Raw genomic sequence first — 25,319 nt, 5'->3', positions numbered from 1 at the left:
GAGGAAAGCTTAGGCATTTGTGTAGCTGAATGTGTGACCTTATATTTCTTAAAATAAACTTCTTGAGTCCCGCTTTTTATCATCATGTCAACACTGTAATCATGTCCACTGCAGGCCAAAAATTTCTCCAGTTAACCCTGTGCCAGCGGCGGCCCCCTTATCCCATCAAAGTTCCAAACCTCATCTGCCCACCTGCCCTGATCCTCTCTGCTGTGCTTGCATTCTCTCTGAATCCAGCCCGTTACCCTAATGGTAATTGGTTATCTTGCCTTCATGCCACAGCTTCATGCTACATGCGCAACCCATATGGCTGTTCTGTGCCGCGGACAGGCGGCGGCGGGGAAAGCGCGGTGAATTGTCTACGCCGCCATCGCGTTGTAGTTCGTATCGTATTTTATCAATAATAGCACAAACTGCGCATGGCGATTGCAGCTGTGAAAAAAGTAATATGCTACAATTTAAAAATTATTAACTTATTTTTCGTGCCACAGCAAGCCTGCTACTAAGTACAAAAAAGAGACGATACAAAATATGTGTCAGTTTCGCACATCCTCCAAGGTAGATGTACTCTGGTAGCGTAGGCTGCATAGAAGCCCATACGTTCAAAACATGGCGGCTTGTGGTGCGCAGCCAGCGCCGTCTTCAAAATGCGTGGACAACTAAAAAGTGACGTCATAATTAAAACAAAAACGCGACGTCAAAGTCACGTGTTTTAGTGACGTCATTTGTGACGTCAGAGTCACGTGCTGCTTGGCGGGAAAAATAAACTGCTGAACGCCGCGACGCTTCTCGACCACTTAACGCGACCTCTTGCCAAGCTCTTCCCGGCGAATAAAATGTTTTACAATCAATCAATCAGCGCGACACCCGACACGAGAACGAAGAAAGAAGACACGACGAGTGCCGACCACCAACGCTATTTTTAGGTAGTCAGTTCTCGTTGTGCCTTTTTCCTTTGTCCTCGCCTCAGTTGTCGCGCTGAATGTCGCAGGTGTAGCGCTGAAGCGATGAAATGTGACGCCGCCAGACAGGTTATCGCTCGCACATCGTGCAACCGCACACCTCTTTTTTGCGTACGGGGGCCCCATGGCCATAGACGATGCCCTTTAGGGGCAAAAGCGACAGAACTGCACCCAACCGAACGAAACTACACAGAAGCGCTGGCAAAAGGGAAAAGCGGAAACTGTACACGAACGATGCACACCAAGAACTCGAGCAACAAGCAACGAGGAAAAAGTAGGGCTAGCAGAATCGAGTTTCAAACAAAAGCAAGCAGAATGGTCAAAAGATATGACCAGGGTATTACATCAGAGCACCGTCAACCTTGGCATCGTCCCGCTGCCATTGCCGCTGCTCTGAGCGAACGCTGTCATAAAATTTTTACAAAGCAAGCGCTATACTTTCTAACAAAATGCATACAACTAAAACATTTTAAAACGGAATCACTGCAATGGTTTTTTAATGCTTTTGAAACACAAAATATGTCCTAATTATTTTCCTCTTCTAGTCGTGTTTGTCCACTCATTTCATTTTGGCGCTTTAGTTCCACCACTAATTTGATGTATAGTAGGATACAACTTAAAAAAACAGCAGTTGCTAACACTGGGCCGCGGTCCGCGGCGTCCTGTATTACTCCGCTGGTCAATCGAAAAAGTAAACGAAACTAGTTTTTTAATGTTTGACTATATCAAACACTGCACGTAACAAAATTCTAGTGCTCATAACTTTTTTCTTGTGCTAAGCTTCTTGTTTACGTAACAAGAAACTCTTAAGCAGTGCACTATTTTTTCGTCGTGGAGGAATTCTGTGCGCGGAGGCTGATTGTGGGCGGAGCTTCACTGCAGACTTAAGTTGTATCCGACTATAGCATCCTCACGAGGCTAGGTTGGCTAGGTTCAGCCTCCTTGGTTCAGCCATGGCGGCAGTGGTAGAGCGCACGGCGTGTGCGATTTCTCATCGTGTTCCGTGGGAACGTTGTGTTTGAAGAACCTCGACACAGAATTAATTATTCCCTTATTATTGCTGGCGAGATTGTTCAACCGTTCTTTCCTTGATGGAGCTGAAGGAAGACAGTTTGCTTGCTTTTACTACTCGGCGAAGTGGACCCGTCAGTACGAATTAGGACTACAAGGCGTTTTCACCGGCTGGAATCGTAACCTTTCCTGGTGCGTACTCAGTCTCAGTTTACTCATTGAAGTGTATTTTATGCTATTTTTGTGTTCGTAATGAAAAAATTCTAACGCATTTATCGGCACGTTATATTTTTACACTCACTCGTTTGGCTGTTTTGCCAAACTCGCTGTGTATTGAAACAAAGGCTGGTGATGTATGCAACTGGCCTCTACTACCGAAATGTGGGCATGCGTTCGGATGGTGTGCCGAAGTGCGTGTGCAAGCACACCCCGCTCAGCACGACTGCCTTTTAGTGCTGCAAGGGCAACCTTTGACGCTTCATAGACTTGCGTCGGTAAAACTGGCGTAAATTACTGGGTTCGTTTGTTGTGGTTGCTGTGCTATTCTCTTGTCACCTGTAAAAGTGAACAATTATGCTTTGTTTTGCAGCAACCCTGACTTATTGGGCTCGGCAGAAGAGTATTGATGCCACCGCAGCTGTAAACCTGACCATTATGCTCAACGAGAAGATTCAGTGAAAGCGCCGAGCGCAATAAAACACTGACGCACTCGGAAGTCATCTGCAGTGTTTTGGGCTCCCGTGATGGCCATGTACTCGCTTACTCAACTGTATTTGAGCTAGCTGGAGTGCTTGGACGTCCCGACGACTCCATATGGAAGTCTGTGGCTGGGATGCAGTTGGTCTCCGTTCCATCTGGAATTGTAACAGGTGTCAGCTGCATCTCGTATTGCAGCTGGTTCCAGTCGCAACTGGGAACAAATGTCCAGTTGCAACAAGTGAAAATATGTCCCTTAAAACAGTTGGACTGGAACCAGTTAGAAATTTTCACCTGGGTATTGATCTATGTATAGTCATATTCTCTTACATGTTCACAAATGTCTGATAAATGCCGAGCGTGATATCTGCAGTACGTACTTACAATGTGAACTGGACCCCAATTTTCATGTTGTAGGTACGTAGATTTTTCGTAAACGGTACTGAAATGGATGTCTAATGGAGGTGTCTAATGTCCAGCGTAAATATCTCGCTGATGTCTGTGTGACGTTTCATGGTTTACTGGGTCGTCTAGATCATGAAGTTCGCGCTCGCGAAGCGTAATGAAGACGTGAGATGCGTGCTCTTCAGGGTGATTCAATGAAATCGGTCAAGCATTTCGCACAACCAGCTAGCGCTGATATTCGCTGCATCAAGAGCGTTCGTTGATGCCGCTGTGTCAAGTGTACGCAAAGCCACGCATACACTCATTGCATGAACGCTGTGCTGGTTTAGAGAAAACCGTTAAGGCTCGTTTCATGTTCATTTCCAAGACCACTACGAGTGAAGCAGAGTTCAGTGTCCGTAACCATTTGTCTCTGCACACAGCACTCTGATTTGGCGCCCTATGCGTGCCTGTTAGTTACTGCCATCCCATCGTTTCAAACCCGTTTAAAGGGACACTGAGGAGAAATTGAAGTTGGCTTGTATCGACAGAATACCAGCTTCTGATTACAAAAACGCCACTCATACTGACAACAAAGCTCTTGTAACGTAGAAAAGAGCAAGAACCAAAATACAGGTATCGCCGCCACAGGCCAAACTCGCAAGTACAAGCGTCATGACGTCATATAACAAAACAGTGTTGCTAGAACCAACGCTAGGACACGAGAAGCACAAATCACTGAGGCGCAGCCAATGCATGCGCAAATCTCTTTGACGTCGCCAGATGGCGCCACGTGCCGGGCAGCTACGCGCTCGCCTGAAGCATCGGGACCAATCAGCGCCTGCTCGCCGGCGTTAGGCGGGCTCCCGGTATTCCGCTAGCGGTATCAAGGTACACGGTATGCTAAATGTGTCTATTTGCGAGAACTTCGTTGACGACTTCGAGAACGAGATCCATCGTAACGCTCGCAAAACGCCGGTGCAAACGTAAGCGAAGCGACTGTAGCGACGGCCGCAATAGCCGATAGATGCCTTGAACGTGCGGCCGGCGGTAGCTTTCTTTTCGGCTGCTGCTAGGCCGCACTGCTGGCCGTCAGAAATCACGGAGTCTGCATCACGTCATGTCACGTCATGTTTCACGTCACTTAGTCCTCTGTCGTCATAGCCGAATCCCAAGTTTGAATCACAGCGGCGGGAAAAACCTTTTCAACTTCAAATCCAAATTTCTTAGAAATAAATGCATTTTTCGCTGCCGGCCAAGTGGCAACAAAGCCATGACATGCCGAACTATCAGATTTTGCTATAAAAAATATATTAATAGTGCTCTCCTCAGTGTCCCTTTAATGGTCCTCCCCCCCCCCCCCCCCCCAAAAAAAAAAAGTTTTTGCAATGTCTCTTAACATAAATGTGACATTCTTAAAAAGTTCAGCAACCCTGCATGAGCGTGCAGGCCTGCCAGTTGGTGTGCTTCACAACATATCGCAAAGCTTTGCACAGACCAGCGAGAGCGAGCGAGCGACACTTACGTGCAACTCATACTCACCTCCGAACAGATAGCATGGAGTCAAGCTTATATAGCCATCACTGAAGGGTGATAGTGACAATTGGGTAATAAGCAAAGCTTTTTGACAAATTAATGGGGCTGTGCATGCAATCTATAGCAGGCACAATAAAAAAGGTTACGTTGCAAGGTACCGCTAGTAAAAAAAAAACAAAAAAAACGTTTACTGTAAGAACAGCTGGAAAAATTCTGGAACCCTGTGCTTGAAATATATTTGTAATGTTGCTTAATTTTTATGATTCAAACATCATAATAGCGTTCACTAGGCTATATTGCCTCAACGTTGCTTCTCGATGTTGTTCGAACGATGGCAGATGGTATATGTTATGCTAACCAATTTCTGAGCACTTGGCTGCAGTGTTAGCAGATAGTGTCATTCTGACCAACTTATGGGCACATTGCTGCAGTGTTAGAGTATGCTGTACAACATTAGGAAACATTGGTGACATTGACACAACGTTCTGGCGGCATTTTGTGCTACTAGGGTGAAGCCATAGGCCGCCGGCGTTCATTGTGTTCACTGGCGTTGGCGTCGAGAACATTTTACACTCCGATAATTCTAAGGAAAGGAATTGCACATAACTGGCTCCCTGGGTCAGTGGACGCCTGAATGGCGCTTTTATACCGGGTGTTTAAGCGAACACTTTCAAAAATTCCTAAAGGTAGGGAATCAGAAATAGAAAAAAAATGTTTTCTGGAACATACTCTGTGCCGCGGCGGACAAAATTTACCATAATAAATACTATAATAATGTAGCTAATTAACTAAAATCCACTAATTAACTTTTTAATTAAAACAGTTGGGTGGTTAGTACCAATGGGGAGTTCAAAGCCATGGACAAGACGATGTTATATCAGTTTTTTAAACGAAGAAAAAGTCGTTCTCTAAAGTTCTGCAGCGCGAGAAAAACCGGCGCTTTTTTCCGTATAAAACCGAAACTCAGCGCAAAGGGCGCGCAGGAAACTTGGTGCTAGCGCAACGTCCGCTAATGACGTGTCGGAATGAATGAGGCGCCCAATTTGAAACGTCCGCGCTATTTTCCCCGGTTATGGGGCCTCGACGCTACGATAGACCGCGGCCGGCGCTATCTTTTGCTTCATCGCTCGGCGCATGAAAAAGAACAGTCATTGCCAACTACGTGGATGTCGATTTCAGATTGGCGCTGGCCTTGTGCCCTGTCTGTGCAGTTACCTCAGGAAGCATTTTTTTTTTCTCTGATCACTCTATCTACGTGAAAGGAAAAAAACCATGCTTCTGTGACAGCATACAGAGTTCTCTTTAGCGGTGCCGGTATCTTGACATGCATTGTGTAATTTCTATCAAGCGTTCATTTCCTTTATCCTTTGTAGCCTTGACACCTAACATCTACGAGAATGCCTTCATAGATGAAAACTTTTTGGCATTGAAGCACGTCGTTGTTTCGTACCTGCCGAATCGATACAGTTGGCGTGTGCACGAGCAGACACGTCTCATGATCTGTAAAAAGTAGTCCATGATTATGAAACCTTTACCTCAGATGTTAAGCAGTTTCAAGTCATAAACAAACATGAATGAACAAAATTTGAATATGGTTTTGTTTTAGTTGGTTGCAGCCTCATGTGGGCACTCCACGAAACCACTATCACTTGGGACGACAACAACCAATCTTCACATGATGTGCTCAAATTGTTTGCCGTCCATTGCGATGCACAGAAGAATGTGGTCTTTCATGGAGTTCACAGCAGATAAAAGCATCTCTCTGGGAATATTTTCAAGTGATATTCTTACACGTTGCTTCAGGTCTTCGAGGCTGGCTGGTTCCGTCTTGAAAACTTGATTTTTTGCATATCCCCACAGGAAGATATCCAAGGGTGATAAATCGGGTGACCGAGGAGGCCAGGCTGTGGTTCCACCACGCCCAATCCATTGGTTGGGAAAGAAGCCATGCATGTATTGACGAGAGGATGAAGAAAAATGCGGCGGGGCTCCGTCATGCTGGAACCACATTTTTTTAACACTGCTAGTGGCAGCTCTGAGGCAAATTCAGAGACGACGCCCTTTAAGGTTTCCGTCGATGAAGTAAGGACCGACTACACGGCCGGCATAAACGCCACACCAAACATTTGCTGACCATCTTGCCTGGCGCTTGTGCTGACGTAGCCAATGCGGGTTCTGATCGCACCAATAATGGGCGTTGTGCAAATTGACATTCGAATCCCTGCAAAATTGGGCCTCGTCCGTCCAAAGCACTCTGTGGAGAAATCCCGGGTCTTCGTCGCACTGAATCAGGCACCAGTTGCAGAAATCAAGCCGTTTTTGAAAGTCATTTGGTGTCAGTTCCTGGTGAAGACTCACATGATATGGGTGGTAGCTGTGTCTTGAAAGTGCACGACCTCCAAACTGAAATCGGACTCGCTCCACATGCGCTTGCTATTTCCCTGACACTTGCCTCCGGCCTGACAGAGACGCAAGCGAGGACATCAATGTCAAAATCGTCGGTTGCACTGGCTTGTTTTTTCCTTTTGTGAACATGGACTGATCCATGTGGTCCTAAATCGATTAAATATCGATGTGAACGTGGGACGAGTCGGCACACGACGACCAGGATGTTGGGCAGCATACAGTCTGGATGGCAGCTCCGCGTCCATGTGCGCGGTGACATAAGCGAGCAAAATGTCCACTTTCTCGGCAGCTGAGTAGTGGAGTTGCGCTGGCGCGGCCATTCCCACAATCCACACGCTGCGGCGTTGAAGTTTTAATCCGAGACGACACTTCCGTACATTCAAGTAATTTTAAACACTGGCACTGCAATGACTGTGTCGCACGCCAAGCGCCTCTAACAGAAATGTCAACGCTTTTTGTGAAATTGGAACTACAGACTGCAAGGACAACTGCCTAATGGCATGCACCCACTGTCGCGCTAGCCCTCCGCGCTACGCGGACAGAACTTATGTCTGATGCGGTTCCTAACATGCAGCGATTATAGAACAGCAGCTCAGCATAGTGAATAAATGAAGTGAAGGTGACGCCTCACATCTCGCCCGTCCGGTAGCCGGATCAGAAGTTGCGGAAACAGAAGAAGAAAGAAAGAAAACTACAGGCAGCGCCTATCAGGATTCTCAACATCGACGGTCGCGTAGATGGCGATGACTATCCTCTTTCTTGCGCCGAGTGACGAAGCAACAGATAACGACGGCCGCGGCCTAGGCTGAGCGCTGAGGCTCCCTAGCCGGGGAAATTAGCACAGATGTTTCGAATAGGCGAGGTGCGTTTCCGCCGTCAACGCAAACAGTCATGGGAAAATCGTCTTCTAGCTATTTCCGGTTCGAAATTGCTTAACTGATTGCATGCATCGCCCTATTCACCGCGTAAGTTGACATCGTTTATGCGATAAATAACTCGTGGTACTAGTCACTGATTGCACTGAAGCATCGAAAGAGAAGCCCGTACTACGTATCTGCATGACCTGAGCGCAGAAATGGACGATCTAGAGAGGTAAGCGTATTTTTTCATGGTTGATATATGCCGGCCGCCGTAGTGCACGTCTGTTGTGCATATGCGCTGAGGGTGATTTCGTGTGCGTTTCGACATGTTTAGCGCATAAGTCATTATACAGCCGTTTTTTGCCGCACTTTGGTAAACTGCAATTTGTGCAGCTGATTAGATGATGCATCATCTAATCAGCTGCACAAATTGCAGTTTACCAAGCATGCTCGTATTTTCCCGACAGCGTGTAGAGCCGCCAGTGTTCTCGCAGACGACCCATATATGCCACTGCGCGCGGTGGCAGCACATCGGATGTGCACATCGCATGGTGCAGTAATAAATCGCCTTGTCGCCTTTTGGTTATTCCAGATGCAGCGCAGGTGGCATTTCATGTGAGAACACGCAGGAACACGCCGCAAAGGAGAGTAGAGGCGTTAGATTATACAAGGTGTCCCAGCTAGCTTGTACCAAGGTTTATAAAAAAACTAAGCTTTCTTCAGAACTGAAATCGCGTGGATGTTGTTGAGGTTTATCTAAAGTTACAGTACCATTTTTTCAATAAGGGAGTAATTACTCATTGGCATCCACCCAAGCGCAGCCATACGGCTACAAAGGAAAGCCGAAGTTTCTGAGAAAGCTGTATAGCTTTCCTTTGTAGCCGTATGGCTGCGCTTGGGTGGATGCCAATGAGTAATTACTCCCTTATTACAAATTTACTCCACCTTGGGGGATTCCCCTAAAACATTTGACCAACACTGTTCCCACTTCGAGTTATTGATCAATTCGCTCTCTCCCTACCATAAGCTTGCCGTCCCGGTTAGCTCAGTTGGTAGAGCGACTGCTCCGGTGTAGCGGTGGTCCCGGGTTCGAACCCCGGACCAGGACGAATTTTTCTTTAACTACGAAGTTTCTGAGAAAGCTGTATAGCTTTCCTTTGTAGCCGTATGGCTGCGCTTGGGTGGATGCCAATGAGTAATTACTCCCTTATTACAAATTTACTCCACCTTGAGGGATTCCCCTAAAACATTTGACCAGTACCATTTTTTCGTTCCTCCTATTTGAATAATTAGTCGAGATAAATAAATTAACTTTTTAAATATAGCTTGAAACGTTTAGGCGTCAATAGGAAAGTTGTGGAGCTCCACAAATATCGTCTAACCCAGGCACTTCCAACGAGATAGACTTAGTGTGGCCATTTTTATTCGGGAAAAACGAGAGCCCGCGAAGTTTAAAAAATACCACGTGACAGCGCGCTCCGCGTGCCAGGATGCGCCGCGATTACAGCGCTCTCATCCGTGCTTTGTAATGGTGTCTTCGACTGGTCGCTCCCACGATCCGGTTCGGATTTGGCAAAGTGAGAGCCGCTCCAGCTCCGAGCGCATAGCGAGACCGGTCAAGCCGAATGGTCAGCAAGCTTTCAGAGCGAAAGCGCAGGAAGCAGAAAAAGGACGTAACTTCCGTAATGGCGTACCCAACGTAATGATTCGTGTTTTTTTCGACATTTCGCCTCACAGAGCCACACAGCAGGGACGTTTTAAATGCGTCTAATACCTAAGCGCCTAAACTTGCTTGAACGGATGCGTAAAAACCGACGCGTTAGGCCTCGCCAGACCGGTCGTGGTGTGTCCTGGCTACCCTGGCTATAGTGTACTAGAATTAGGAGTAGTGGGTCGAGGGAAGGCGGCGGGCTGAAGCTGTTTGCGCCGACGCAAACCGACGCACTACTTCGGAGCATCCTTCACTCCACTGCAGCCGGTCCTACATCCAGGAGCAAAACAATAGTTCCTCCGCCGAGGTTTGCTCATCTCGTAATATCATGGGCTGCACGGCGCAGGAGAGGTGAAATCAAGACGCACATGAATTAACGTATGGAGGAAAAACGCTTGCCCACGACGATCTTGTTGAAACCAGCGCGCGTACCCTACGTAGATGCGTGCACGTGCTAAGATTGCCGCACAAAGTATTCCGTTTCTCGTGCGGTCAGTGGATGGCCCCTGCCCGTTTCCTGGAGAAAGTCACGGGGTACACTGAATTGTCTTCCGACAATGGAATTTGGGGAATCACACCTATGCTAAACAGCATAACAGAGCATGACACACTGAAAATGCACTCCAAGGCAGAGCGCGCTTCCCGTGTAGCAAGCCGGCGCCTATCACAGCGAGCTCCGGAGTATGAAGGGGCTGCCAAGGATGGATGGATGGATGGATGGATGGATAGGAGCGCCCCCTTTGAAACGGGGTGGTGGCAATTGCCACAATGCTTTTCTTTATTTATTATTTTTTTGTTTACTGTGTTGGCAATTCTCATTAAGATTCTCCATCACCTTTGCCTACGGCTTCCTACAATTCTAACCTTATGCCACATCTCTGCTTTTCAGCCACCAATCCTCCAATCGCTTTTTGCTGACTTCCACTGCAGATTTATTTACATGACCATTGTTATCTTTAAACCCTAGGGCCTCAGAAAGAGTGACTGTGCCTGCATCGACATCCGGATGGATACCATCACATTTGATTATGAGGTGTTCAATTGTTTCCACAGATCTACCACACACTGCACATGTGTCATCTTCTTCGTTAAATTTCTTTTTGTAGCTGCGCGTTCTAAGACACCCTGATCTAGCTTCAAAAAGTAGGGCACTGCCTCTTGAGTTATCATAGAAAAATTCTTTCCTGATCTGCCTTTTCCAGAATCGATATAGTTCTACACTATGTTTCTTTTCCATTGAATTCATCCAATTTTTAACTTCCGCGTTTTTAACCTGTCGTTTAATGCTCTTTCTTTCTCCGTCCTCATGACCGGCATACTTACTGGTTAGTTTTCTAGTTCTTTTCCGCCACTGTGAGTCAACGTTCTTTCTGTATAAATATTTAAATACCTTAGCTGCCCATCTGTTATCGTCCAATTTCCTCAGGCGTTCTTCATATAGTATTTTACTCTTAGCTTCCCGTGCTTCGAACGATGCCCAGCCCATATCCCCTTGTACTGCCTCGTTTGTGGTTTTGCCGTGGGCACCTAGTGCTAATCTTCCAACAGCTCTCTGATTTACTTCTAATCTCGACTGAACTTCTGCCCTTAAGCACAGAACCGCATTGCCGAAAGTAAGTCCCGGCACCATTATTCCTTTCCAAATACCTCTTAGTTCTACAGTTCTTAGTTCTACAGTTAGTTCTTAGTTCTACAGGCGCAGCAGCGCCGCCGCGCGGCGGCCCGAGATTTCGGCGCCGCCTGCTTCACGCGCTCCGCTGGCGCGGAGCTTCGCTCGCCTCACTACTCCTAATTCTAGTACACTATACCCTGGCTTCGCATCCGTCTCCGCCATGGAGGAAGGAAAACTATTTCTTTCCATTGCCGTCCGTACCCACTGGCGCTTATCTTGGAACCAAGCACATCGCGAAGCCCTGTCTTGGGCAGCACGAAAGGCCCGAAGCGGGTGATGTTTCTTACAAAGCACGAATGAGAGCGCTGTGATAGCGGCGCATCCGGGCGCACGGAGCGCGCTGTCACGTGGTATTTTTTAAACTGCGCGGGGTTTTGTTTTTCCCGAATAAAAATGGCCACGCTAAGTCTATCTCGTTGGAAGTGCCTGGGCTGGACGATATTTGTGGAGCTCCACAACTTTCGTATTGATGCCTGAACGTTGCAAGCTATATTTAAAAAGTTAATTTATTTATCTCGACTAATTATTCGAATAAGAGGAGCGAAAAAATGGTACTGTAACTTTAGATAAACCTCAACAACATCCACGCGATTTCAGTTCTGAAGAGCGCTTAGTTTTTTTTATAAATCTTGGTCCAGGTTAGCTGGGACACCCTGTATATGCCACGCTGTGTTGTACGGAGCTGCGTGAATAAAATGAAATGGCTTGCCCGCGTGTTCTGGAGCAGAAATGTTTTATCGAGTACTTACTGCTTTCAGTGATCTGTTAGAAATACGTTGCATGAAGTCAAGGTCACCACGTTACTTACTTCAATTGCATGTGTGATTAGCCCTGCGCTGCGCAACGTACCATATTAGAGCGAAAAGTGTGTTAGGTACCAGGCTCCTTTCGTCACCCTAAAATCACAACTGCGGCAGGCTACAAGGCGAATCAACTTGCAGACTGCTCATGAGGCGAAGTAAAATTTCTCTTTCGATGCTTCAGTGCAGTCAGTGACTAGTACCAAGAGTTATTTATCGCATAAACGATGTCAACTTACGCGGTGAATAGGGCGATGCATGCAGTCAGTTGAGCAATTTGGAACCGGAAGTAGCTAGCAGACGATTTTCCCATTACTCTTTGCGTTGACGGCGGAAACGCACGAGTTTGGGTATCTGGGAAATTAAATTTTGACAATTTTGTCTTTTGATCGCTTCCAGCTAGAGCTTGTAATTTAGTGGGGATTAGCGGCACAAGGTGTGATCAGCGACGGATAAGTTCAAGGTAGAGGACCTCCTTGAAATTCTGGAAGATCTGGGCATTTCAGTAGGCCCCACTAAAACAAGAGAAGCGATTTTGGACATTATGCGGGCAGAGGTGGTAACGGTCAAGGAGGCAGAGGAGACATGGGAATTGATTCTGGAGCGAAGGCTCCGCGAGGAAAGGCGAAAACTTCGCGAGGAAAAAGAACAGGAAAGGCGAAAACTTCGCGAGGAAAAAGAACGGGAAAGGCGAAAACAAGAAAGAGAATGGAAGGAGAAGTGTAGTGAGAGATGGGCTGAACTAGAGAAACTTCGCGAACAGCAGCAGCAGGAGCTCACGCGTATAGTTCAGTTATGGAATTGGGAACGAGCGAGAAATCGTTTGAGACTTTTTCAAAGAGGAGAAAATTTCAGAACTTTCCTCGAAAAAGTCGAGCGGACTTGCACTAAGGAGGAGCTGGACCAGGGTTACTGGTCAACGATGTTGGTAGCCATCCTCCCATGTGATGTAGCCGAAGTGTTAGCGCGCCTGTCTGACGAAGAGTTCAACAATTATGAGACCGCAAAGAGCGCACTTTATGGTTATTTCGGCATTCGTGGAGAGGCGGACTCTAAAAGTACGAAGTGATGGAAGCGGGCAGCGCTCCCATCTGTGTGACAGCGACCAGCCTAGGAACCCCGCTTGGTCAGCTGGGGACACAGCCGTTGCTCAGGGGAGTAACGAAAGTGCAGGCTCGAGCCCAGAAAGGAACGCCAGTTCGACAGCTGCAGGGGCAGCATTTGTCAATTTCGAGGCGGCGAAAAACGGTTGTAGCAAACTCGACGAGAAAGGCATAGCAGCTATCTCTAGCCCAGAAGCAGAGGCTGCTGTGATAAGTGAGTCAGTTATTTTCTCTCAGGAAGAGAGTAGTAAGCTCACAGGCCAGCACAATGAGGGAATCAAGGGATACATTTCTTCGATGCGGCCGGCGAGCAATAGTTGCCAATTATTGGAGACGCTTTACTGTAATCAGTGACCGGGAGTCACCTGAGTGCGCCGCTGAAACCCCAGGCCAGAACGCAACGTTAACCAAAGAGGATGGTTCAGATAGAGTTGCGGGCCAGGTAGTTAGGATCATGGGGTCGGATAGCAATCCTCGGGATCGTAGGTTGCTAGGCTCAGCGGAAAGTAACGTACAGCCGGAACAATTTGGGGCTGCGACGTGCAGTGACTCATTGAAAGCGCGAGCGGATAGCCTAAATTCAAGTGGGAAAGGCGGCTCGGTGCTGAGTCAAAAAGCAGATGTGAAGGGTGAAGCCCCCGAAAGAAAGGGAGGTGAGCATGGACAGAACAGCTAGGGCAGTTTCCGGAAAGCGGCAAGCCAAGGGGTAGTCGGCAGGGAAAGGACAAAGGAAGGCCGGGCCCAAAACATCGTACGGGTGAAGGCCGGTCAGCAAGGTAACCGTCCGAGACTGCCACCACGGCACTCCCACCTGCCCCATTGCCACCTGCCCCATTGTGGCGACACTGCGGAAGTTTTTGCACGAGGACTGAAACTCGCAGTGGGACACAAAGAAGCGCGCACTGCCACCGCGTGAAGGAATGCAGCTGTACGCGCGCTTGAAAAAAAAAAAAACGGGAAACGAGGGGCATTCATGAACTGAGAAAGGAAGGCACGCAGGCATTTTTTTCACATTCGATCGTCCCCCCTTCGCACTCAACTTTTCAAGTGCTGCGCAGGTGTTGGAGACGCGTGGCCGAGGACAGAACGAATCATTGTCACGTGGCGTCTGGAGCTCCCAGGCTCTAGGATAGACGGTGTAGTGGAGGATCGGCTAGGGATCCTCAGCGTGCGACAGAGCACGCTGAGGAATTTTGCACTTCTCATGAAAGCAATAGAGGAGTGCAGGGAAGTTCAGTGCGACGTCACGGAAGGTATTTCAAATTACCGCTGCCGTCAGCCACGCCCTGCCGTGCCTCGTTGGACGCTGCCAAACAACGTTTGGCGGGTTTTGCCTTCAGTGGCGTTGTTTTTTTTTCCTTCACAGCAGGCGTTTATGCGTTGGAAATGTACAGATACCTTCGATGACGTCATCATGTGTCCCCCATTTAGCGTTGTGCGCTGCGGAGAAGCTTGAAAACCGTCGCAATTTTAATTGGTGATTACGTCATCGTTTCAAATGCTAGGCCGAAAGCACTTCGCATACTTTTCCTGGAAGTTTCACGCATTTGACCCTTTTAAGCTCGTCGATTTCTAAAACCTACGCAGTTGCTCATTAAGGATCCCCAGCTGGTAGAAATTATTCCGGAGGCTTCCCCTACTGCGCCTGTTTCTCTTTTTTCTTTCACTCCCACCTTCCTCCCTCTCTTACGGCGCGGTTCAGGTGTCCATCAAAAAGTGAGACAGTTATTGCGCCATTTCCTTTCCTCAAAAAGCACCATCACAACGTTGTTGGATCCTCGCGATAATATTTCATCTATTTGTGGGAAATGACGCTTGCAAACAAAAGGAGCGCATTCTCAATCGGTGCTTAAATGACTATAGACACCCAGTTTTATACCGTGTTTTCTCCTTTCAAATGATGCCGTAGGTATTAGAATACATGGACCACCGTGTGGTATTCGCCTACTGCCACTAAATAATTTAGAAAATATTTTTTTTCTCCTATGTTGTCCCGGTTTCATCAACCGAAGGAAGGCTGTGACGTGAGTTCAACATTAGGTCACGTGAGGCAAGGGAAAACTAATGCAAACGCTGATACGTTGTTTTGACTCACTATAGCTCTTAAATCAGCCGGCTTCAAGACCTATAATTACAACAAACGACGTATCAGCAGTTATATTGCCGTTTTATTGCACCTCACGCGACCTGATTTCCACTACACGTCACAGCCATCGTTATGATGGTGAAACCGAAACAATGTCATGAAGAAATTTAAATATAAATTATTTATTATGTGTTGGTGAAATACCACGCGGTGCTCCGTGTACACCAATGTCTAACTCATCGTTTGAAAGAAGAAAGCACGCAAGAAAAAATTTGGCGTCTACAGTACTTTATTGAGTTAGAGCAGTCCTAACAATTTGATTAAAGATTTACGCAAGCATGTAAAAGGGGAGGAATAATAGCTCAAGATTTCACATAAACCTGAAGTACAAAGAATTGGCGGAAGTACATCACAGAAGCGTCAATTAGGCTTCTTCCCAGGCACCAGACTTCCTGTAAGTTTGCTGTCGCATATACTGGGTACCATTTTCGCACTTCCCAGCGAAGACAGCTACGGATAGGTAAATCTATGTGCTACATCATCTCATTTTGTCCGGAAACAAGAAGTATGCCGAGATGCGAAAAAAGTGGGGCTGAACCGGGGCCCGAGCCGGTTCGGAACGGTTCCTTCGAATCGTTCCGGTTCGGGTTCAGTTCCAAGATGGCGAAAAAATTATGGGTTCGGTTCGGTTCCGGGCAAAAGTTCGGGTACAGTTCCGGTTTGACACCCTGATTTGACGCAGCGCTTGAAGGTTGGTCCCGCGTCTTACACGATGATTGGCAGAGCTCCAAGCTTCATTCAGCGTAGCCCTTACAGTCATCTGAACCAGCGCTGCCTCTGAGCGAGCTCACTTGCCTGCCGGTATACCTCTGCGCGTGCACATGCCACTCGCACTTCGGGGCAGTCTTCTGGTTCGACTGGAGCACTACAACCGCTCTGACCAGTCGATGTAACAAGGACAGGATGGCAAACACATTTTTGGTAACCTATTTGCGACAGTTTAAAAGAATTTCCCTGGTACTGGCTGTGGAAATCGCATTAGTATAGCGCCCCGCCGCGGTGGCTCAGTGGTTACGGCGCTCGGCTGCTGACCCGAAAGACACGGGTTCGATCCCGGCCGCGGCGGCCGAATTTCGATGAAGGCGAAATTCTAGAGGCCCGTGTGCTGTGCGATGTCAGTGCACGCTAAAGAACCCCAGGTGGTCGAAATTTCCGGCGACGTCCCTCATAGCCTGAGTTGCTTTGGGACGTTAAACCCCAATAAACCAAAGCATCAGTATAGCGCTGACTGACAGCAGTCGCCGATAACAACTGGAACAGGTTGTTCTGGTGCCTGCTGAAGCTACACGGGATGCTTTAGCTCGTCGCACTTAGAGCGTGGAAAGAAGCCACAAATGACGCAATTTTTTTACAAAGATAGTTCGGCGCGCGCGAACTCCGTACGAAATTTACCTTTCTCACACAGGGCTGGATGGGTGGGTGAAAATGGCTTTACCGTTTGTATCGGGCGGCAGCTCGCGCTACCTAGGATATGATTTCCCCGCTCCCGCGTTAAATTTTGTTTTTGGTTTTTGAAGAATAAAAATGCTGCAGTAACTGTCTCATATCTCGGTGAGTGCCTGAACCGCGCCGTAAGGGAAAGAAAAAAGGAGGGAGTGAGGGCAGAAATTAAGAAAGAGGGGCCGTAGTGGAGGGCTCCGGAATAGTTTCGATCACCTGAGGATCTTTAGCGTGCACTGACGTAGCACAACTCACGGGCGCTTTTTGCGTTTAACCTCTGTAGAAACGCGGCCACCGCGGTCGGGTTCGAACCAACCCGAACCCGGGTACTCCATCTCCCATGGAGCGATTTTTCCTCTCGCAGATACGCCTGCTGCTGCGGCTGCACCATGCGATAGGCTTGGGTGCGTCAACCGTCAGCGCGGCCAGCAAACTCGTGAAAGTTGTTTAATGTCATGGGTTCGATTCTCGGAGGTCGAGCCACTAATGGGCGCGTCCGTCGATTTTGATCCTTTTTATTTGGACGACTGCGCCACCGACTAGTCATACGGTCTCCTAGCTAATAAACTTTCTGTGTCGAAAAAAAAAAAAAAAAGTGGCATGAAGGATAGAAGAGCCGAGGGCCCAGCAATGCTGTTTTGTTCGCTACTCTTGCAAATATGGACAGCGGAAGAGGAATTTCTCGAGCCTTTCAAATTGGATCTGTCGCGTCAGCAAAAAGTGTCCGAAATTTTGTCCGCACGATTACGTCGTTCTCTGAAGATAAATATGTGACTGTGACAGATAGTGTGTGATGAAATGTTGCCGTGGGAAAAATTTGATGAGGTGTGATTAAGGAATTAATTTAAGCGCGAGAAAGGACATGCACCACAAAGCCAGTGTCAGTCTTCGTGTCGTTCTCGTGCGCTCGGAAATTTTGAGATGTGTAACCAACTAGCCCGTCAGTTCGACCTGAGCTCCCTGCATTGTTACGCTAGAAGGGTCATTAGAATCGGCCAGCGCCACTGGCTGGAAGGGGCTTCTTTTAAGGCGAAAAGCTTCTGGGTTCTTAAGTTGTATCCGAAATACGGTGCGCCACTGTGGTATTCATGTAAACGCGGCTACAACTGAATGCAGCGAAGCCCCTCGAAGAAGGCCCTCCAGACAATGGCATCGACCGATTTTGATGAGACAGATTGGGCAAGAAAGGGAGAGAGAGAAAGGCCTTGGTTGTTGGAAGTCGGTTATTCGGCTAGGGGTGCGGAGGCGTTGAGGGTAAGGCGCCTCAATGCGCCCGTTCCCCCACCGCTTTGGGGATGTTGAAAAGAATGCGCCAAGTCAGGCCCTTGTTCTTCTCCTGCCTAGCCTCGGCTGCACAGCCAGAACTGGTACCTTTTAAGGTAGCAACCGCCGCTGCATTCTTCAGCATGCGAGAGATGACGGCCGCTGTCAAGCACACACTTGCCACTTCGCGTCCTCATTTAGAGCCTGAGTTATGGTGGCTACCATGCATGCCTGCAGGCGTCTCCCACGCGGGTTTGTTTTCAAGCAGTAGCGGATGAATTTTTGGCATTCCCCAGAGGGCGCAACATCTTGATAAAAAGACGGAGTCAGGCGGAGTGGAGCTGGGGCTTAATGATCCGAGATTTCAGTTAAGTAATTCTAAGCAGGCGTGCATGTGTCTGCAGCAGCAAGAACAGAAACTGTGCATTTTGGTAACCTAAAAAAAATGACTAATATCCACAATATATCTTATTCAGACACAGAGCGAGTAACAGTTGTAACTGTATGCACCGTGCATATAGTTCCCCCATTAACCAAAATACAAATTGCGTTATTTGGGTTCTGTCCTGCTGACCTCGTCAGTTTCTCTCTAGGGTGAGCTAGCTGCCTCGAAAAAGGTGCGCTCAAATGTTGCTGCCTCATTCGAGGAAAAAAAAAAGAAATTTGAACCTCCCCTCTCGATCCTTGCAACGACCGGGCAAACAGAGACTTCAGATGAACTGCCTGTCGGTATTCTATTTCTTGCTTAGCAATTCCGCTGAGGGGAACTGCCGCCGGCACTTTCTTCAGGAAAATTTCCTTGAACAAGATAGCCAGCTCAGTACCCCCGTAGCCGTCACTGGTCTATGGACAGACCCACGGTGACCTGCAGCATCCGACTAAAAGCATGTGGGATAACCAGCACTTCCTCGGTGTCGGGTACAGTGGGGTCGTGCAGATGCTCTATTCACGGTTTTCGTGGAATGGGAGGTGGTTGTTCTGAATAGGGGCGCATAGTGCTGAAGGCAGGAAGTTGGAAGGACGGTATGGGCTGAGTTTGTTCAGCAGAAAATTTTAAGAAAGCTTTGTATGAGGCAAGCCACTCCTAACCCCAGGGGACCAAAAGCACGTCAGCTTCTACTTCCTGCCTATTCATAACAATGCGGCCCACCAGAGAAGGGGACTAAGCTTCTGCTGCAGGGGGATGGCTCTGCCCCAGAAGTTTGACCGCGACCCCTATTCTATATATATTGTTCTATTGTACCCTTTCGACTGCTCTCTGGGAGCCATCTCGAAGTCAACTAGGCGACATTCCTGGACTTAATTAGAAGGGGGGAACTTGACTCTTTGCTGTCTCCTCAAATGATCCATTTTCGCAGAAAAGTTGCCGGGGAGCTCGGGCGAGCCGACCCGGAAAACGCACTTCGTCTGATTCGTATTGCGACAGCGCAACGGCACGAGACCACAGGGAGAGAAGGGACGAGACACAGTGCTGTTACAATACAAACCATGTCTGACAGTCCACAAAGCTGTTCTTCGGTAAGATTGGTGTACCACTACCACGGGCCTTCGCTGGCCAAACTAACGATCTCAAAGCTAGGCCATCCACAAGACGAGATTATGTGTAAGCAGCTCTAAGAACAGGCTCCACAGTTTCAGCGATAGTGCCCATCACTTCATGCTGCACTTCGCCAGGCAGGCAGAAAGGTCCACACAACGCTATCAGACGCTCCAAGCGGCCTTTTTCAGTAGGACACGCGCCCGCCAACAAGCCACAAATCTCTCTCTCCCCCCCCCCCCCCCCCCTTCTCCCGAAAAGGAATGCGGTGGAGAGTGGCCATAACAATAGTTAGGGGCAATGCTGGCTTCGCCTAGCCAGACTAGGCGTGCGGGACCAATCTGCAGGGCGGCGTGTAGGGCGGAAGTATGGCTGATTTAGAACGGCTGCGAGGCGTCTCCAATCTCCCGCGGGAGAATAAAGAATAAAGGCGTCGGAGAAGCGGTCGTCACAAGTGCTGGAAGGTACAGTCAGGGACAAGTCTCCGGACCACGTGTTCCTCAAACGAAGCTTAGCTCTACTATCAGGCAGCGGCTGGAGACCGCACTTGTGGAGATGAAAGAACAAAAATTTAACTTCTACCTCCACATGGTCCGGAGACTTTTATCCCCGACTGTACAAACATAGCTGACTCGGCGTCAAGGCGGCCTGCCCACACGTCCGTGTGTGTGCATGAGCATGCAGCCCCAAAGGCTACGTAGCTTTGACGGCTTTCTCCTGGGCACGAATTGCCCACCGTCTGAGAGGCTTGTCGGCCCAACCTTGCCTCACTTTGTTCCCGATTTCAGCGAGTCCGGCCACGAAAACGAGGCACCTAAACGTCGATATACAAGAATTAGGCCGCGGTGACACATTTCGAACAAAAGTAATTTCCAGAGTAATTAATTATTTTATCCGCGAAATTACTGACCCAAAGTAATGCATTACATTACCGTATTACTTCACCGGGAAAGTAACTCATTACGCATTACAAACTGCTGGAAGAAGTAGTAATTATATTACTGCAATGTCTGGTATGGATGTAGGAAGAAACGTCCCCGGAACATACATCCCCGGAAAAAAGGTCCCTGGAAAAAAGGTCCCCAAGTGAAGAAAAACATTTCTTCCTGAACCCACTTGACAGAAAATTGCCCTGTTTATTAGACGCTTCTTTGGATTTGAGAATAGATGTAAGCATGAAGTATTTTGTAGCATTCGAAGTATTTTTGTTGTACAAAACATAGCTTTACGCGTCCTTTGATCGACTTGATGGTCTCCATCCTGAAAATAAATACAACATTAAATCAATACTAGCACAAGTATCCAACTTTTAGCGCTCTGCATTCCGTTACATCACGTCTGCTAAGTCGTACACTTAACTTGCAAGAGCTGGTGCAAGCGCGAGGCTGCTGTCTCCAGGTGCAATGCATAGGCGCTGAACTACCACCCCTAAATATTGCGTCGGCGTCATGTGATAGCTCGATCATAGTGCAGAGGACACGCGCAGTCCTTGTGTCTATATACAAACATGATGCCCAGCAAGAATCGTTCGGTCATGATGTCAAGTGCCTTCGTTATGATCTGATGATATATATATATATATATATATATATATATATATATATATATATATATATATATATATATATATATATATATATATATATATATATATATATATATATATATATATATATGGTTGGTTGGTTTATGGGGTTTAACGTCCCAAAGCGACTAAGGCTATGAGACACGCCGTAGTGGAGGGCTCCGGAAATTTCGACCACCTGGGGTTCTTTAACGTGCACTGACATCGCACAGTACACGGGCCTCGAATTTCTCCTCCAAAGAAATTCAACCGCCGCGACCGGGATCGAACCCGCGTATTTCGGGACAGCAGCCGAGCACCATAGCCACTGAGCCACCGCGGCGGCCTATATATATATATATATATATATATACAGAAGCCAACAGCCACAGAAACCAAGGGGCACAGGGGATTTTTTTTTTAATTACTATATTTATTTTGTGGTGTTGATAAATTTAGAATATTACTGAATATGTTATCGCTTAAAGCTAATTGATAGAAAAGCAGAAGAAAAAACAACCACATATATATATATATATATTTACATTTGCTTTCTGCAGTCCGCGATATTTGCTTGTATTTAGTTTGTGTATCGAGATGTCCTTCACATTATGTATTTTGGTGCAAACCTTCCAAGCGTTGAGCGATAAACCACCGTCACACTTGCGTTGCTCTGACCATGCCGTTGCGTTTGACTCGTTCCACCGGCCAACAACTCGTACATGCATGCGATTTGCATGTATACATGCGAGGCGGCCGGATGCTCAAATTACGGCCGCTTACGATATATTTGACATCACCCGTTTGGGGACATTTTTTCCTACTTCACAAATCGGGACGTTTTTTTTTTCAGGGAATGTACAGTCTTTGTCAAAAGTAACCAGGCTGCATGGTTTGCTTCTAACTTGTATAGTGGAGCCCTTGTGGCTTTCCTAAAGATCAAAACGGGTTAGAAGGTAAGAAGACCCCCAGTCCTTACCTTTGACGGCCATTTCAGCTTCAGGGGAGCTGTAAGGGCTCCACTGTACGAGCTAGAAGAAAACCACGCAGCCTGGTTACTTTTGACAAAGACTGTACGTTCCGGGGACGTTTTTTCTGGGGACATTTTTTCTAATATGCTATCGTAAACCAAGTTTTTTTTTTACCTACTTCCAGCGCGGCGTTAGTCAGTGGCGATCCCAGCGATTGGTTCTGGGGGGGGGGGGGGGACTTTCTTATACAAAAGAAAATAAAAAAATAGAAACAACGATATTTTATTTACACTCTATTTGTACAACAATTTTTGTGCACTTTGCTGTTGACAAATCAATGGCGAACGATACGATGTTATACCATAACTCATGCTTTGAATGCTAACGGTTACGTGAACAATATTCATGTGTAATTCATATCTATTCATGATTTGTATATGAATATTACTCACGTAACCATTAACTTATATAATTCATAAATATTTACGCGGTGGTCGAATTTCGACCAAGGAAAAATTCTAGCGGCCCGCGTTCTGTGCGATGTCAGTGCACGTTAAAGAACCCCAGGCGGTCGAAATTTCCGGAACCGTTCGTTACTGCGTCCCTCATAGCTTGAATCGCATTGGAACGTTAAACCCCCATAAAACACACAAACAAAACAGATGTATTTACCTCATAATATTTTAAACTGAATGATAGTGCCAGTCATGAAGCGCAAAAGTAACTTTGAGGGCATATACCTCGACAGTCACGTACGAATTGCACTCGTATAACTACCAACCTGTTGTATAGCTAATACGGTTTCAAGACAGTAGTAGCTTACAATGTGACTTACTAGTAGCAGAAAACTGGTGTGACAAACGGCAAATGTTTTTAAATATTGCTAAGTGTAAGGTCATACATTTATATAGACGCTCCAACTTAATGCCACATAGCTATTTTATCTGCGGTTCTCATTTATGTGCTACTAAATCATACAAATATCTTGGATTAAACCTTTCTGACGATCTCACGTGGTAAACGCACATCAACCACATGACTGCAGCATCCAGCCGACCCCTTGGCTATCTTTAACGCTCAATGAAGTTTGCCCCAGCACATCTACACCACATTAATGAGTCCAAAATTAGAATTTGCAGTCGCCATTTGGAACCCACATGAGGAATACCTTTCTGAGAGCATAGAAACAATCAAAATCACGCCATTAGATTTGTTCATTCCAATTAATCATCCTATACAAGTGTAACCGATCTGAAGAACCGATCCAGCTTGCCATTATTAAAGCACCGTCGAAAACTAGCCAGTTTCGCCCTTTTTCATTGTTTCTACTATTCATATCCGTTAAGCATCTACGTCACAAAACACTCCCTGTTTTCAGCTCGTCACAAAAACAGTCGGCAAGTGCCATACCCTTGCCCAAAAACAAATATTTGCGCAATCTTTCTTTATCCGAACAGCAAAAGATTGGAACGGCCTTTCCCAATGCCGCTGTAATAATAGAAGACACGCTTGCATTCAAAGATAAGCTTAAATCTTTAGACACATTTTAAGTTTTCGTGTACCTTTCCCCTCTAACGTTGACCTACTGCACTTTGTTCTACTATGAGGTATTTACTGTTCTCTAATCCGTTATTGAATTCTTACCCACCGTTCAGCGCTTCTTCCTGTCTTTTATTCTTGTCTTGTTTTTTCTTTTCTATTGGAAAATATTTGAGCGTTTTGCATTATGATTTTCTGAGCTGTTTGCCTGTTTCATTTGTATTTTGAACTTTGATGTTGGCATTGTACAGAATATGTTCGTTTTTTGTTGATATTTCTGTACAACCCACCCCTCATTAATGCCTCTTGTTTGGGGTCCTGGATGTACTAAAATAAAGAAAGAAATGAACCTGTAGAAAAAGAGAATGGACAACTTGCAAAACTGCAGGAAAGCTGACTTACAGGAAGATGTTTTCGAACCAAAAACCCTCGTTCACAGGCACGTTTTTTTCACTTCCTGCCCTGCTGCCTGAAGGGGTTAGCGCGAGGGGAGATGAGTCAGCAGCCCTCTGCTGTATCCGCTGTAAGGTTACAATGATGCATTCCCTTGACGAGTACCTGTCTCGACCCGCTCCTCGCGTTCGCGCCCCGACTCTATTGTGTCCTTTCAAGAATTTACCTCTCATACACGTAAAGGGGTGGTGCTGTTGGTTAGGGGCCTAAGGGAAACAAGACAGGTTATGGGACGAGTCTGAAGTATTGATCCAACTTCAAAAGTTTTCCGAGAAGGCCTCTCTTTCTGAACTGTTGGAGAGGAGGAATAACCGCAAACTTGACAGGACTGAAGAACGAGAAGAGGTCAAGTTTGCGGTTATTCCTCCTCTCCAACATGTCAGACCAACTGGCCCAAAGCTTCCCCTTGTTGAATCTCTTTCTGAAAGGTGACAGAAGAGTAGGTAGTAGGTACTTGGCTTTCTCGGAAGTTATCAAGGGAGGGAAAGTTCAGTGGCCTGTGACCGCTCCCTTGTTCACTTCCACCATTGTGTATGACTCACTTGACTTGTATGACTCCATGCTGCAGAGTGGAAGCTGGCAGCTAGTACGGCACGGCCTTGGCACGCATCTTTCTACGCAGGATAAAGTAGTCCTATGGTCCCACGACGCCGATTTCTAGCGATACTTTCAAGTAACGCATTTATAGTAAAAAAATAAACGCAAATAAAAGCTAGCCAAATGCTTTTTTTATTGGTAGGATAATGAAAAATGCAGATGGGGACTTTTGATATTAGCGCAGTGATACAGTGACCTACAACATGACTGACTGACCTACAACATGTCTGCCCTATAAGTGTGACTCCCCACGCCCACATGGGGAGTCACACATAGTGAGTTGGAGTTCACCATCGGTAACGATTTTTCCCCGAGCGCTTAACGTTCTAACTTCCCACAGCACGCATCGCCTGCCCTTAACTATCACTTAGTTGTTTCTTCGTTCACTCATATTTTTCTTTTTTACGCGGTGAGGAGAAAGTTTTCTTTACGGGGCGGCTTTCTATCCCCAAGAACAGCGGTCAAACTTCCCGCTACGTACCATCTTCCCGCGACCGCCACCTCGCCGCCGCACGAGTAAGTAAGCCTTGAAACTTCTTTATTGTTTTCAGAGTAATCATACTGTTTCTGCAGTTTATGCATTAGTATAAGTGTTCTTGTTTTTAAGCATGTTCAATTTGCTTGTTGGACTAGCTTATTGGACTTCGTTTATGCGGGGTTGACAGCAG

This window comes from Amblyomma mixtum, chromosome 9, assembly GCF_055824585.1.
Source record: "Amblyomma mixtum isolate Tamu chromosome 9, ASM5582458v1, whole genome shotgun sequence".
NCBI lineage: Eukaryota > Metazoa > Arthropoda > Arachnida > Ixodida > Ixodidae > Amblyomma > Amblyomma mixtum.
The sequence above is the reverse complement of the archived record's forward strand: the minus strand, read 5'-3'. Positions refer to the sequence as shown.